We start from the raw sequence: 16,757 nt of genomic DNA, 5'->3' as shown, positions 1-16,757 counted from the left end.
ACCCCAGCTCTGCCCGTTCGTTCTCCCTCACCCCAGCTCTGCCCGTTCGTTCTCCCTCACCCCAGCTCTGCCCGTTCGTTCTCCCTCACCCCAGCTCTGCCCGTTCGTTCTCCCTCACCCCAGCTCTGCCCGTTCGTTCTCCCTCACCCCAGCTCTGCCCGTTCGTTCTCCCTCACCCCAGCTCTGCCCGTTCGTTCTCCCTCACCCCAGCTCTGCCCGTTCGTTCTCCCTCACCCCAGCTCTGCCCGTTCGTTCTCCCTCACCCCAGCTCTGCCCGTTCGTTCTCCCTCACCCCAGCTCTGCCCGTTCGTTCTCCCTCACCCCAGCTCTGCCCGTTCTTCCTCCCTCACCCCAGTTCTGCCCGTTCTTCCTCTCCTACCCCAGTTCTGCCCGTTCCTCCTCTCCTACCCCAGTTCTGCCCGTTCCTCCTCTCCTACCCCAGTTCTGCCCGTTCCTCCTCTCCTACCCCAGTTCTGCCCGTTCCTCCTCTCCTACCCCAGTTCTGCCCATTCTTTCTCCCTCACCCCAGTTCTGCCCATTCTTTCTCCCTCACCCCAGTTCTGCCCATTCTTTCTCCCTCACCCCAGTTCTGCCCATTCTTTCTCCCTCCCCCACCCCAGTTCTGCCCATTCTTTCTCCCTCACCCCAGTTCTGCCCATTCTTTCTCCCTCACCCCAGTTCTGCCCATTCTTTCTCCCTCACCCCAGTTCTGCCCATTCTTTCTCCCTCACCCCAGTTCTGCCCATTCTTTCTCCCTCACCCCAGTTCTGCCCATTCTTTCTCCCCCACCCCAGTTCTGCCCATTCTTTCTCCCTCACCCCAGTTCTGCCCATTCTTTCTCCCTCACCCCAGTTCTGCCCATTCTTTCTCCCTCACCCCAGTTCTGCCCATTCTTTCTCCCTCACCCCAGTTCTGCCCATTCTTTCTCCCTCACCCCAGTTCTGCCCATTCTTTCTCCCCCACCCCAGTTCTGCCCATTCTTTCTCCCCCACCCCAGTTCTGCCCATTCTTTCTCCCCCACCCCAGTTCTGCCCATTCTTTCTCCCCCACCCCAGTTCTGCCCATTCTTCCTCCCTCACCCCAGTTCTGCCCATTCCTCCTCTCCTACCCCAGTTCTGCCCATTCTTCCTCCCTCACCCCAGCTCTGCCCATTCCTCCTCTCCTACCCCAGCTCTGCCCATTCCTCCTCTCCTACCCCAGCTCTGCCCATTCCTCCTCTCCTACCCCAGCTCTGCCCATTCCTCCTCTCCTACCCCAGCTCTGCCCATTCCTCCTCTCCTACCCCAGCTCTGCCCATTCCTCCTCTCCTACCCCAGCTCTGCCCATTCCTCCTCTCCTACCCCAGCTCTGCCCATTCCTCCTCTCCTACCCCAGCTCTGCCCATTCCTCCTCTCCTACCCCAGCTCTGCCCATTCCTCCTCTCCTACCCCAGTTCTGCCCATTCTTTCTCCCTCCCCCACCCCAGTTCTGCCCATTCTTTCTCCCTCCCCCACCCCAGTTCTGCCCATTCTTTCTCCCTCCCCCACCCCAGTTCTGCCCATTCTTTCTCCCTCCCCCACCCCAGTTCTGCCCATTCTTTCTCCCTCCCCCACCCCAGTTCTGCCCATTCTTTCTCCCTCCCCCACCCCAGTTCTGCCCATTCTTTCTCCCTCCCCCACCCCAGTTCTGCCCATTCTTTCTCCCTCCCCCACCCCAGTTCTGCCCATTCTTTCTCCCTCCCCCACCCCAGTTCTGCCCATTCTTTCTCCCTCCCCCACCCCAGTTCTGCCCATTCTTTCTCCCTCCCCCACCCCAGTTCTGCCCATTCTTTCTCCCTCCCCCACCCCAGTTCTGCCCATTCTTTCTCCCTCCCCCACCCCAGTTCTGCCCATTCTTTCTCCCTCCCCCACCCCAGTTCTGCCCATTCTTTCTCCCTCCCCCACCCCAGTTCTGCCCATTCTTTCTCCCTCCCCCACCCCAGTTCTGCCCATTCTTTCTCCCTCCCCCACCCCAGTTCTGCCCATTCTTTCTCCCTCCCCCACCCCAGTTCTGCCCATTCTTTCTCCCCACCCCAGTTCTGCCCATTCTTTCTCCCTCCCCCACCCCAGTTCTGCCCATTCTTTCTCCCTCCCCCACCCCAGTTCTGCCCATTCTTTCTCCCCACCCCACAGAACAAAAGGAAATAGCTTCAAGTTGTGCCAGGGGAGCTCTAGGCTGGATGTTAGGAGGAAGTTGTTGTCAGAGAGAGTGATTGGCATTGGAATGGGCTGCCCAGGGAGGTGGTGGAGTCACCATCCCTGGAGGTGTTCAAAAGGAGTCTGGATGAAGCAGTTAGTGCCATGGTTTAGTTCATTAGAAGGTGTTAGGTGATATGTTGGACTCAATGACCTCAAAGGTCTTTTCCAACCTGGTTAATTCTGTGACTCTGTAAATTCTTTTGTGCAGCACTGATTTGCTGTCACAGAATCACAGAATGCCAGCCTGGTGGGGGTTGGAAGTGACTTCTGGAGATCATCCAGTTCAAGTCACCCACAGCAGGTTGCCCAGGATCACAATGTCCAGGTGGGTTTGGAATGTCTCCAGAGGAGGAGACTCTGCAACCTCTCTGGGCAGCCTGCTTCAGGGCACCAGCACCCTCACAGGAAAGATTTGCCTTATGTTCAGATGGAACTTTCTGGGTTCTAGTTTGTGTTTGTTGGTCCTTGTCCTGTCACTGGGCACCCTTGAGGAGAGTCTGGGTCCATCCTCTTGACAAGTATTTAACTGGATGCTGTATGGTGCAATACATGGCTTGGTGCTGTCTTGGCTGAGAATTGTGCTTTGAAATATATTTTCACCCAGGCACCTTGTAAGTGCTTTTTTGGATCTAGGTTCTTTTCCAGTGAATTTGTCAGCAGTGCTGCCTACAGCTTCTTTCCTATATCTGAATTCACATCACCTTTCCATGCTAGAAAGTTGAGTTATCCACTTTCTAAAGCAGTGAAGCTTCATTTTTCTATCCTACAGGTATTAAATACTTGATTTCCATCTTTTCATTGCTGGCATCTTCTTTTTAGGAGAAGATGTAAGATTTAGGGGGGGGAGTAAAAGAGTGTTACTGCAGAGGACAAAACTGATATGATCTGAAGAGCTCAAAGCAGAAGGCAGTTAGAAGAGGATATGCAGAGCTGGGAAAGGACAAAATGGAGGACAATGGAGGGATCAAAATCATAGAATCAGCCAGGTTGGAAGAGACCTCCAAGCTCATCCAGCCCAACCTAGCACCCAGCCCTGGCCAATCAACCAGACCATGACACTAAGTGTTCCATCCAGGCTTTGCTTCAACACCTCCAGGGACAGTGACTCCACCACCTCCCTGGGCAGCCCATTCCAATGCCAATCGCTCTCTCTGACAACAACTTCCTCCTAACATCCAGCCTGGATCTCCCCCTGCCACAACTTGAGACACTGTCCCCTATTGCTCCTTGCCTGGCAGAAGAGCCCAACCCCACCTGGCTACAGCCTCCCTTCAGGGAGTTGTAGACAGCAATGAGCTCTGCCCTGAGCCTTCTCTGCTGCAGGCTGCACACCCCCAGCTCCCTCAGCCTCTCCTCACAGGGCTGTGCTCTAGGTCCCTCCCCAGCCTTGCTGCCCTTCTCTGGACACCTTCCAGCACCTCAACATCTTTCTTGAATGGAGGAGCCCAGAACTGGACACAGTGCTCAAGGTGTGGCTTGAGCAGTGCTGAGTCCAGGGGGAGAATAACCTTCCTTGTCCTGCTGGCCACACTGCTCCTGATCCAGGCCAGGATGCCATTGCCTCAAGAAAAGGCTATGACTCCTTTCTTTTTTCTTTCCCTGGGAGTAGTGAAGGCTGCTTTCCCCTCTTCTGATTTACATTTCTTCAATAAAAATGAATTAAAACAAGAGAAAAAACAAGCAAGCAAACAACCCATAACTCCCACCCTCCCCCCAGAAATCACACCCCCCACAGATGGAAGGCAGTGAGTCACTGACCTATGATGCAAGTTCAGTCTTGTGTTTTAGTGACTATTTAGGCAAAGTAGAATGGCTTTGATGGGCAGCTCTAAAAAGCTCTGACTCCACAATAAGTCTAGAGATGGTGATTAATGCCTGGTGGCCTTGGACGCTCTGTTTCAAGGTCTTATCTCAGAGGAGGGGGCTCAAAATGCAGTGTCTTGCTTCCCAAAGTTTCATCCCTTGGGCTGGTGAAACTACAGGCAGATGGGTATAACTCCTGGCTGACTTTTATCTGATGTGTGTCTCCTCTGCACACCTCCCATTTCAGAGTGGAGGAGTAGGGTTGGTGTAAAGTACTGTGAGATCATGTGCTAAGCCCCCTAGGAGGGTGGCAACCAGGAGCTGCTGGCAAGTCTAGGGACCAGTGCTGTTCAGTATCTTCGTCAGTGGTACAGACAGTGAGTCTGAGTGCCACCTGAGCAAGTCTGCAGATGATACTGTACTGAGAGGTGAGGTTCATAAGACTGAAGGACAGGATGGGTGCCATCCAGAGGGACCTGAACAGGCTTGAGGGGTGGGCTGAGGAGAATCACATGAGGTTCATTAGGGCAAAATGCAAGATCGTGCACTTGGGTCAGGGCAACCCTCAAATATCAATCCCAGCTGGAGGATGCTTGAGAGAGAAAGATTGCAACATGTTGTTTGACACTCCAAATGAGCCAACACCTGTAAATCAATTAGAATCATAGAATCAACCAGGTTGGAAGATGAGACTGAGAGAGGCCTTGTAGAAGAGGTCTAGGGGATGCTGGTGGATGAGAAGCTGGGCACAAGCCAGCAGTGTGCACTTGCAGTCCAGAACACCAGTGGCATCCTGGGCTGCATCAAAAGACGTGGCCAGCAGACACAGGTCTGCCCCTCTGTCCTGGTGGGACCTCACCTGAAGTACTGTGTCCAGCTATGGTGCCACCATCAGAAAAGAGGCGTGGACGTCTTGGACCAGGTGCAGAGGAGCCTGCAGAGATGATCACAGGGCTGAGGCACCTCTCCTACAAGGAGATGCTGAGGCAGTTTGGGCTGTTCAGCCTGGAGAAGAGTAGGCACTGGGGAGACCTTAGAGCTGGATTTCAGTATCTGAATGGGACCTACAGGAAGGCTGAGGAGGCACAGCTTAGAAGGGCTTGTAGTGACAAGATGAGAGGCAGCAGTTTGAATCTAGAGTAGGGTAGCTTTAGTTTGGACATAAGGAAAAAAATCTTCACAATGAGAATGGTGAAATACTGCAACAGGCTGCCCTGGGCCCTGTGCAGACATTCAAGATGAGACTTGATGTGTCCTAGGGCAGCCTGATTGAGCTGGAGGTGTCTCTGCTGACTGCACTGGTGAGAGGACAAGATGACCTTTGTGGGTCCTTTCCAAGCCGGTGCAATCTGTGGATCTGTGTGTTCCCATGCCCCGAGGACTGACTGCACTGCCAAACACAATGTTACTGCGTACTTCTAGAGCAGCACAAAGACTGAGCAGCAGAGCTGTGGGTCTCAGGCTTGGGAGCTTCATCCTAGGTGGGGTCCTGTGCTCTGTGTCTAGGTCTAGTCTTTATTAACATTTGAAATGTCAGTCATAAGCCTCAACTGGTTCAACCATTCCAGGTGCTGTTAAACCTGGCCCAAAATTCAGTATCTTAGTTAACTTTGTTTTTCTAGTAACTCCTAAGTGCTGAGGAACAAGTGGCTTTCATGGGCACTCTGGACTGCAGGAACAGATGGAGCTATGGGAGACTGCATCCAAGCACTGGTGGTGTTCCTCAGGGATCTGTCTTGGGACCACTTCTTTTTAATGCCTTTATTGATGACCTTGATCAGGCACAGAGAGTGTCAGCAGTAAGTTTGCAGGTGGCACCAGGTTAGGTGGCAGTGTTGATTTGAATGAGGGTAGAGTGACTCTGCAGAGGGCCTTGGCCAGCCAACATTAATGGGATGAGCTTCAACAAGGCCAAATGCCAGGTCCTGCACTTGGGTCTCAACAACCCCAAGCAGCACTACAGGCTTGGGGCAGTGTGGCTGGAGAGCTGCTGGCAGAAAGGAACCTGGGGGTTGTCATAGAGAGGAGCTGAGTATGAGCCAGCAGTGTGCCCAGGTGGCCAAGAAGGCCAGTGGCATCCTGGCTGGGATTAAAAATGCTGTGTCCAGCAGGAGCAGGAAGGTGATTGTCCCCTTGGACTCAGCTTTGGTGAGGCCACACCTTGAGTGTTGTGTTCAGTTTTGGGCAGTGCAATAGAAGAGATGTGGAGGTGCTGGAGTGGGTCCAGAGGAGGGCAACAAAGCTGGGGAAGGGCCTGGAGAATAAATCTTATGAGGAGTGACTGAGGGAGCTGGGGATGGTTAGTGTGAACCAGAGGAGGCTGTGGGGAGACCTCATTGCTGCCTACAGCTACCTGAAGGGACATTGTGGAGAGGCTGCTGCTGGTCTCTTCTCACAGGTAGCTGGAGACAGAAGAAGGGGGAATGGCCTCAAGCTGAGACTGGGGAGGTTTAGACTGGACATTAGGAAAAAGAGGTCAGGGACTGGAATGAGCTGCCCAGGGAGGTGGTGGAGTCACCCACCCTGGATATGTTTAAGGGTGGTTTGGATGCGGTGCTTAGGGCTATGGTTTAAGTTGACCCTCATAGAGTAGAGTTGTAGGTTGAGCTTGGTGATGCTGAGGGGCATTGCCACCCTGCCTGTGCCTGTGGTTCTGTGTGTCCTAGAGAACAAACCACAGCAGAGAGCAGTGACAGTGCTGTGCCGATGACTGCTCTGTCCGCAGCAGGAATGTCAGAACCTTGTGATTTAGGGGGAAAAAAAAATCATCTGTTTTCCTTCCAGTTTTCCACTTGTCCTAGTTAGCCTAAACTTGCTCATCTGTGATCAGCAAAGAGGCAACTTGGTTACCAGTTGAAATATGTTAAAAATGTGTGCTAAACATTTCTCTCTTCGATCTGGCCTCCTGCAGAAGCACTGCAGCTGGGCAGAGCGCTCTCAGCTCTGTCAACAGTCCTCTTACCGTTGCTTCAGTGGGAACAAAGCCGAGCTCATAAATCCAGGGTGAAGACATTTCTGTCTCTTCACTCTGTTCTGGGTAGTGTTTTTGTTCTTCTCCATCCAACATCATGCTTAGTCACCAGCAGCAGGTAGGTTGTGTAATATCCGTTCAGAGACAAGTGTACCGAAAACAGTTCCCTGGGTCAAGGTCATAGCTTAGAACCTAAAGGAAAAATACTGCCCTAAAAGAGCACCTGCAGTGGGAAGACTTCTCTGAACTTACAGACAGGTTCAGGGCTGCAGTTGAAAGCCAGAAATGAGGCATGAGACCCTATTGCAACTCTGATTCACCTTCAACCATACAGAAAAAGGGACCTTTTATTTTACCAAGCGTGGTGCCTTGGGGGTTGTTTGCTCCTAAGGGTCTGATGTCTGTTGTCCCTGTTATTTTCTGACCTTGGTACATGCAATCCATACTTAAAGACACCAATAGCTATACAGACCTATTTTTTCAGAGGTGTGGGACTCTCTGGCTTCCTTTGAGTTTTGGGTATTCACACTGTGGTGATAGTGCAATATAAATATGCTTAAAGAACTTTCCATGTGAAGAGAGTTGCCAACCAAATGGTAATTCACCACTGCTGCCTCTATAGAATTACAGGACATAGTAGGACAAGGGAGGTTCTTCTGCCCCTGCACTCAGCACTGCTCAGGACACATCTTGAGTGCTGTGTCCAGTTCTGGGCTCCTCAATTTAAGAGAGATGTTGAGGTGCTGGAAGGTGTCCAGAGAAGGGCAACAAAGCTGGTGAGGGGCCTGGAGCACAGCCCTGTGAGGAGAGGTTGAGGGAGCTGGGGGTGTGCAGCCTGCAGAAGGGGAGGCTCAGGGCAGAGCTCATTGCTGTCTACAACTGCCTGAAGGGAGGCTGTAGCCAGATGGGGTTGGGCTCTTCTGCCAAGCAGTCAGCACCAGAACAAGGGGACACAGTGTGAAGTTGTGGCAGGGGAGGTCTAGGCTGGATGTTAGGAGGAAGTTGTTATCAGAGAGAGTGATTGGCATTGGAATGGGCTGCCCAGGGAGGTGGTGGAGTCACTGTCCCTGGAGGTGTTGAAGCAAAGCCTGGCTGAGGCACTTAGTGCCATGGTCTGGTTGACTGGATAGGGCTGGGTGCTAGGTTGGGCTGGATGATCTTGGAGGTCTCTTCCAACCTGCTTGATTCTATGGTTCTGTGATTCCAAAATCCTGGAAGCCCTTGGTTTTTCTGCATCTGTGTGCCTGACAGAAACTCAGGATTTGCAAGGACTTGGTCATAGTCAATTCTCTTACCACTCTGAGCAACTAGTTCCAGTTCAGTTCTACTGTGTGCCAGCCTCGTTCCCTGGAAAACTTTCCCAGCATTTACTGTGTTCTGAATCTTAGAAGGTTTTGTGCTGCACTTGGCACAAACCCAAAGACTCTGTAGATCTTACGTAGCCATATTCCCAGGATTCCTCTTGCATTTGATGTGGTCCAAAGCAGGGCCTGAGAAGGACTTTCCCAGCAACTACATCCCTGGCCTGCTAAGGGCTGGAACCTAGCCCAGTTGGCCTGGGTAACACTTGGCTTAGTATCATGTAGGGGGTCAACTTAAGTAGACAAAGACACTTAGGAGAGTGACAGCTCTTCTGACAGAAGACTGACATTGGGTACTGGAGGGTACCAGATGGGAAAGGAATCCATCAGAGAAGAGCAGGCATGGAAGACAGGTGACTCACATGTCTTATAAGGAGGGAAGCCACTAGAGGCCAATTTGGGAAAGGTGTTAGGTAAAGACATTTGAAGACCAAAGAACTGGATGGGCTCACTCAGGTGCGAAGAGCCACTTCAAGAGATGAATGGGAGGGTGAAAATCAGAAGCAACATCAAGACTTCCAGAAGAAGCCTGAAGAAGAAAGGAACAAGTGGAACTGGCTATCTGGGAAGGTACAAATAAACAAGAGGCAGAACTGGGTCATTTGGATTAAGCACCAGGTCATGTGGCCAGACTGATCTGTGCTTGTCCCAGGGGTAGAGGAGGGTTTTACACTAACATTGCACTTGCCTGATCTTAGTTGGCTGCTGGCACGAATTGTCGATGCTGATGAAATGCCTGCAAGCTCAAGGGGAATAGCAGGACATCTGCAACCATGCCTATTTTATCTCCAAAGCAGCTTGGGATGCACATCAGCCAGGAGCTGCCTGGTTGCCAGAGGAGCCTGTGGAGGCCAGACAAGCAGCCAGGGTAACACATACAAACAAATACCAGAACTAACTAAACATCAAATCAAGTGGTCATGTCTTGGATGCTGGTGACCCAAGGGGCAGCGTCGTCGTCCCGCTGCCTGCCTACCACAGAAGGCCAGGTCTTAGGACAAGGCTGTTCTCCTGAGAAACTATGAAGAGTTTCACTCCAGGAATCATTAACAAAAACATCCTAATGTCCTTTAAATCCTGAGTGAGGTTGTAAAATTCTTAACTCTTGTAGTTTTTTAGCCCAGCACAGCGGCTGTGGGTTAGCCAGCCACACAGTGTTGGCTTGGGCCTTGCTTCTGCTTCTCAGCCATCTTGGATGTGAAATATTACAAGTTCCAGCATGTGAGAAGGAAAGTCAAAAGCTTCTCTTCATCCTTCATTCGCAGAGCTCTGCTCTTCGGGGTCATCAGGCAGTGCCACACAGGAACCAGTACAGGCAGTGAGTGTGTGCTGTGGAATGGCACAAGTGCAGGGATACAGAGTCATAGAATCGTAGACTCAGACAGGTGGGAAGAGACTTCCAAGCTCATCCAGCCCAACCTAGCACCCAGCCCTGGCCAATCAACCAGACCATGGCACTAAGTGCCTCATCCAGGCTTTGCTTCAACACCTCCAGGCACGGCGACTCCACCACCTCCCTGGGCAGCCCATTCCAATGCCAATCACTCTCTCTGACAACAACTTCCTCCTAACATCCAGCCTAGACCTCCCCTGCCACAGCTTGAGGCTGTGTCCCCTTGTTCTGTTGCTGCTTGCCTGGCAGAAGAGCCCAACCCCAGCTGGCTACAGCCTCCCTTCAGGGAGTTGTAGACAGCAATGAGCTCTGCCCTGAGCCTCCTCTTCTGCAGGCTGCACACCCCCAGCTCAAGAGGAACAAAGAACTACTGGAGACAATCGAAGGCAGGGCCACTGATATGCTGAGGGGACTGGAACACCTGCCAGATGAGGACAGGCTGAGAGAGCTGGGGCTGTTTAGCTTGGAGAAGAGGAGGTTGAGGGGGGATCCTATTAACACTCATAATGGGGCCAGAAAGATGGGGCCAGACTCTACTCAGTGGTGCCCAGTGCCAGGAGAAGAGGGCAAAGACTTGAACGTAGGAAGTTCCATCTAAACATGAGAAGAAACTTGTTTACTTTGAGAGTGGCAAAGAACTGGAACAGGCTGCCCAGGGAGGTGCTGGAATCTCTGTGTCTGGATACCTTCAATCCCCATTTGGATGTGTTCTTCTGAGACCTGCTTTGGGTGGTCCTTCTCTGGTAATGGAGTGGGGCTCAGTGATCTTCAGAGGTCCCTTCCAAGCTCTACCATTCTGTGACTCTTTTCCAGTAGAGCTGCCAGGGAAGCCAGCTACTCCCACCACCACCCAGCAACTCCAGAGACCACCAGAAAACCTTTACCCCCTCAAAGCACAGAGATGAGCATTAAGGACCTCTACCAACCCTGAGGTGTACTTCCAACCCAGAGCTGGCCCAAATTCATGTTTAACCCAAAACTTCAAAACAAGCTGTCATTAATTAGTAATCTCTGGAAGGTGGCCTCCCTCCTTTGTGCCTCTCACTATTTCCTCATCCCCCTAGCTAGCAGCAAAAACATTGCTGATTGCATCAGCTTTGATTACTCTTTAGATCAGGAGATTCTCCTATGGCTCACTGGGATTATGCACCATGTGGCCACTGGGACTTTGTTACTTAAGGAGCATCAGCAGGCCCAAAAGATAGAATCATAGAAGCAGTCAGGGTTGGAAGGGACCACAAGGATCATCCAGTTCCAACCCCATTGCCATGCCCAGGGACACCCTACCCTAGAGCAGGCTGCACACAGCCTCAGCCAGCCTGGCCTTAAACACCTCCAGCCATGGGGCCTCAGCCACCTCCCTGGGCAACCCATTCCAGCCTCTCACCACTCTCAACAACTTCCTCTTCATTTCCAGGCTGAATCTCCCCACCTCCAGCTTTGCTCCATTCCCCCCAGTCCTGTCACTCCCTGGCAGCCTCAAAAGTCCCTCCCCAGCTTTTTTGTAGCCCCCTTCAGATCCTGGAAGGCCACAAGAAGGTCACCTGGGAGCCTCCTCTTCTGCAGCCTGCACAGCCCCAACTCTTTCAGTCTGTGCTCACAGCAGAGCTGCTGCAGCCCTCTGAGCATCCTCCTGGCCCTTTTCTGGACACACTCCAGCATCTCCACATCCTTCTTGTCCCAGGGTTTCCAGAACTGGATGCAGTACTCCAGGTGGGGTCTCAGCAGAGCAGAGTAGAGGGGGAGAATCACCTCCCTGGCCCTGCTGGCCACACTTCTGCTGCTGCAGCTCAGGCTCTGGTTGTCTTTCTGGGCTGCAAGTGCACACTGCTGGCTCCTGTTGAGTTTTCCATCCACTGGAACCCCCAGGTCCCTCTCCTCAGGGCTGCTCTCCAACCACTCACTGCCCAGCCTGGATCTGTGCTTGGGATTGCTCCGACCCAGCTGCATGACCTTGCACTTGGTCTTGTTGAGCCTCCTGAGGTTGGCTTGTGCCCACCTTTCCAGCCTGTCCAGCTCCCTCTGGATAGATCCCTGCCCGCCAGCCTGTCTGCTGCACCACACAGCTTGGTGTCATCAGCAAACTTGCTGAGGCTGCACTCAGTGCCTCTGTCCTTGTCATGGCCAAAGCTGTTGAACAAGACTGGTCCCAGGACTGAACCCTGAGGGACTCCACTTGGACATGGAGCCATTGACAGCCACTCTTTGGGTGCAGCCATCAATCCAGTTCTTTATCCATCTTGTGCTCTACCCATCAAACCCATGTGTCACCAGCCTGGAGACCAGGATGTGGTGTGGGACCGTGTCAAGATTTGAATGCTACACAAAAGACTATGATCAAGAAGAGCTATGGCAGGATGAAGAACAATTCTCACACCAAGTTCTCTCTCCTTTCTTTATTCCAGGCCTCCAGCCATCATAAACTAACATTGTCTTTCTTGCCGAGGCACTTCTTCATTTCTATCTGACTCCTCTTACATTTAAGAAGCAAAAAGAACCATAAACCAAGCAAATAACACCACACACACACAAAGGAACATTTTTAGAGGGCAGAGGAAGAGTTGCTACAGAGGAGTGTGTGCTTTGTTGGGAGCAGCTATGCTCACAAGCAGGATGCAACACCACTACTTCTGAGGGTAGCTCAATCAAGCTTCTTCAATTGTCAGTTCATGTTCTGTTGCTTCCTCAATGTCTTTAAGCTGGCGAAGCAGCCACTGCCTTTGCTTCTTTCTCTGCCATAGAAAAGAAAAACACTCTTTAGTCAACCCTGGCCATTCAGATGCCACCTGCTTGAAAAAACAACCAACCTCCACCAAAGCATTATGAATCTAACTCAACTTTGGCTAAGTTTCCCATTTCTTTGCATTAGATTCATAGAAGGGTTTGGGTTGGAAGGCATCTTAAAGATCATTTAGTTTCAACTCCTCCTGCCATGGGCAGGGACACCTTCCACTAGACCTGAGTGCTTGAGGCCCTGTCCAGTCTAGCCTGGAAAAGGCTGGATATTAACCAACTTTGAAGCTGTAAACTGCTAGTGCCTCTCTCAAAGCCTGTTGTTCTCAAGGTATATGTGCATACCATAACAGAAGACTGCCTGCATCATCAGGGGTCCAACTTAAGTAGATGAAGGCACTTGAGGGTGTGACAGCTGGGCTGAATTTTGACAGAAGACTGACATTGGGTACTGGAGGATATGAGACAGGTTAGGAATCCATCAGGAAAGAGCAGGCATGGCAGATATGCTCCACTAAACTAAGAATCATAGAATCAGCATCATCCAGTCCAACCTTCATCCCAGCAGCCTTCATCACCAGATCACAGCCTCAAGTGCCACATCCACTCTTTTTTTAAGCACCTCCTCTTTGATCAATAACCTGCTCTTTGATCAGTAGAGTTCCACAGCATTCCTTGTCATATACCTCTCTATGATTTTAGTATTGGAGCTGTACTAAAGCATTGAAACTGTACCCAGAGGGGGGGTACCCATGTGAGAGAGCATTCTCTGTCCCCAAAGAACTCACTGGATGTGCTAGTTTGAAGCAGGCTAGAATCTTTTGGTGAGAAGGGCTAGATCATAGGCTGTGAAGTGAAACCAAGAGTGATGTCTACTTCTCTCATAGGCTTGCTGAGATGTATAAAGATATAAGTCAAAACATAGATAAGACACTCAGCACTCCACTCTCACTTGAGCTGCATCTCTCTAACCTCACCCTCCATTTTTGGGCCTAATACCCTTTGCTTCCTAACCTCCTGGCCAAACCTCTATTCTCCTTGGCACTGGGGTAAGGTTGAGAGGGGTAGGGGGAAGGTGAAGGGGTGGTTGAGAGCCTCTCCTGAGGACTCAGGTTTCTGGGAGGGCTGCTGTGTTTCTGTATTACCTTTTCCCTTGTATATTTATAACTGTATATACTGTAACTATCTGCTTGTATATTGTGCTAGCTTCATTCATATTTCCAGAGCTGGCTGAGTCTAGTCTGGGTGATTTCTAAAGTGTGGGGGACAGGGAACACCCAAACCATCACACTGGAACATCATGCAAGGCCACAAGCTGAAGCAAGTACTAGTTTGAGAGAGTGCATCCCATCTATTCTGCTGTTAGGAAACAAACCACAGAGTCTAGCTGGTTCTGACCCAAATCCTGCAGGTGGTGAGCCCAACCATATATGCTCACTGCTGATGCTGTGGAGATGTTCCTTAAGTAAAGCAGTGATACCCTGCAAGAAATATCTCTGTATACAGTACTGGTAGGAAATCACACAGCTATGTCATTGCATAGAATCATAGAATCAAGCAGGTTGGAAGAGACCTCCAAGATCATCCAGGCCAACCTAGCACCCAGCCCTATCCAGTCAACCAGACCATGGCACCGAGTGCCTCATCCAGGCTTTGCTTCAACACCTCCAGGGACAGTGCCTCCACCACCTCCCTGGGCAGCCCATTCCAATAACTAAGGCAAAGTCTTTACCACAAGGGCTTTATCAGTTCTATTCTTTCTTGCTTTTCCTATTGGGATATCTTTTATCCCTGGTATTCCAGTCAGAAGCCATGAAGGTCCACTCTTGGGAGTTACTGTGTCCTCCTCAGTTGCTGTGGCAGAAGCTTGAGGTTCCATGTTTGGGACAACTTTATCACTTGGCTCTTCATTTGATTCCTCAGAGGCCAGCACTGTGGAAAGCCTCCTTCTAGAAAATACAACCTGAGAGCTTTGGCTTATCTCTTTGTTTAATTCTTGTGAGCCAAACGCTGGTGAAAGCCTGCCCGAGGACACGCGAGGGAAGTACGCTTCAACACGTGCGAATGATGCCTGGGCTAGTGATCTGCTGAGGTTTAGTTTTGGCACTGGTGATCCATAAACCCTCCTAGTGACATCTGGGTCCTTGACTGACTGATCTGTCAGATCAGTAGGAAGTGACATTGTTCTTGAAAGCGCCGAGTCCACTGGAGTGCTGTGTTGCAACAGTCTTCTTTTCAGGGATCTTTTGACGTTCAGAAAAGAATATTCATCCTCTGACATCTTGAATTCAGGTTTGTTGCCCTGAGGAAAAAGAAGGGGGGGGAAAAAAATGTGTCATTGCTCACATAGCAAGAGGTGCTCTTAAGGTGTCCAGCAGCTACAAACCCAAACTCAAGGTTTTCCTGTTTTCATAGAATCAGCCAGGTTGGAAGAGACCTCCAAGATCATCCAGTCCAACCTAGCATCCAGCCCTAGCCAATCAACCAGACCATGGCACTAAGTGCCTCATCCAGGCTTTGCTTCAACACCTCCAGGGACAGCGACTCCACCCACCTCCCTGGGCAGCCCATTCCAATGCCAATCACTCTCTCTGACAACAACTTCCTCCTGACATCCAGCCTAGACCTACCCTGGCACAACTTGAGACTGTGTCCCTTTGTTCTATTGCTGCTTGCCTGGCAGAAGAGGCCAACCCACCTGGCTACAGCCTCCCTGCAGGTAGTTGTAGACAGCAATGAGCTCTGTCCTGAGCCTTCTCTTCTGCAGGCTGCACACCCCCAGCTCCCTCAGCCTCTCCTCATAGGGTTTATGTTCCAGGCCCTTCACCACATCTGCATTCTGTCTTGTCTTCATATTTATCACAGATCATATAATGGTTTAGGTTGGAATGGACCTTAAAGATCATCTAATTCCAACCCCCTGCCATGATCAGGGATACCTCCTACTAGATCAGCTTGCTCAAGGCTCCATCCAATCTGGCACTGGATGTTCTTCAAGGGTAAAAGATCATCCAGTTCCAGGCCCCCTGCCACAAGAACCACAGAGTTGTTTCAGTTGGAAAGGACCTTTAAGATCCAATCCAAACATTCTCTAAGTCTGATGCTAAACTGTATCCCTCATCACCAATCTCTGCATGTGGGGAGCCTATTCCAGCATTTGACAACCCTTTCAGTCAAGAAGTTGCTTCTGATAGCTAACCTAAACTTCCCCTGGCACAACTTGAGGCCATTTCCTCTTCTCCTATCACTTGTTACTAGGGAAAAGAGACCAACACCCACCAGGCTCCAACCTCTTTTCAGGGAGTTGTAGAGAACAATCAGGTCTCTCCTCAGCCTCCTCTTCTTCAGACTAAACATCCCAGTTCCTTCAGCTGCTCCTCACAAGACCTGTTCTCTACATCCTTCACCACCTTGTTTGCTCTTCTCTGAAACCTTCCTACCAGACCATGTTAAGGCTCCATCAAACCCAGCTTTTTATAGATCAATGTTCTTCAAGGGCTTGGAAGAACCAAACTGAGCATAGAAGATACCTTGTCACACATACAAGACTTCCTCCTGCACCAACCCTCTGCACCCACACATCCTACACTTCTTTCAGCTGATTTAAGAGATTTTGTGAGCTGCAACATCATTCAGAGAGTTTTCTCCTGCAGAGTGCACAAATAATACACTTTCAGGGTTGCATCTGCTACTGCTGTGTAGGCAGATGAAAATGACGAGATACCAGAGTGGCTACCAGCAAAAATTCTAGAAGTTCTAGATTCAAGCCAGCCTCTCTTAGCCCAGTTGCAATTTTGATTCTCTTATTTTCTTCAACATGGTCTCCCAAATCTCTTATTCCCTCTTGCTTACCTGACATTTGGTTTGCTTGCTATTGGCCCATGCAGCATAGAATCATAAAGTCAGTCAGGGTTGGAAGGGACCACAAGGATCATCCAGTTCCAACCCCCCTGCCATGCCCAGGGACACCCTACCCTAGAGCAGGCTGCCCACAGCCTCATCCAGCCTGGCCTCAAACACCTCCAGCCATGGGGCCTCAACCACCTCCCTGGGCAACCCATTCCAGCCTCTCACCACTCTCATGCTCAACAACTTCCTCCTCACCTCCAGTCTGAACCTCCCCACCTCCAGCTTTGTCCATTCCCCCCAGTCCTGTCACTCCCTGATAGCCTAGAAAGTCCCTCCCCAGCTTTTTTGTAGCCCACTTCAGATCCTGGAAGGCCACAAGAAGGTCACCTGGGAGCCTCCTCTTCTGCAGCCTGCACAGCCCCAACTCTTTC

At 51.0% G+C, this 16,757-nt stretch overlaps 1 protein-coding gene and 1 long non-coding RNA gene across 2 annotated transcripts in view; one reads left to right on the top strand and one right to left on the bottom strand.

The window, feature by feature from the left end:
- The window catches only part of IGFBP3 (insulin like growth factor binding protein 3), a 95,657-nt gene that overhangs the window by 53,473 nt on the left and 25,427 nt on the right, over positions 1-16,757 (top strand). The window lies entirely within an intron of this gene.
- Positions 12,126-14,777, bottom strand: LOC135189371 (uncharacterized). The gene is made up of 2 exons (XR_010308058.1): positions 14,210-14,777; positions 12,126-12,476 (listed from the first exon to the last, which is right to left on the bottom strand). It is a non-coding gene; the product is annotated as an uncharacterized LOC135189371 (long non-coding RNA).

This window comes from Pogoniulus pusillus, chromosome 32 (assembly GCF_015220805.1).
Source record: "Pogoniulus pusillus isolate bPogPus1 chromosome 32, bPogPus1.pri, whole genome shotgun sequence".
Lineage (NCBI taxonomy): Eukaryota > Metazoa > Chordata > Aves > Piciformes > Lybiidae > Pogoniulus > Pogoniulus pusillus.
The sequence above is the reverse complement of the archived record's forward strand: the minus strand, read 5'-3'. Positions and strand labels throughout refer to the sequence as shown.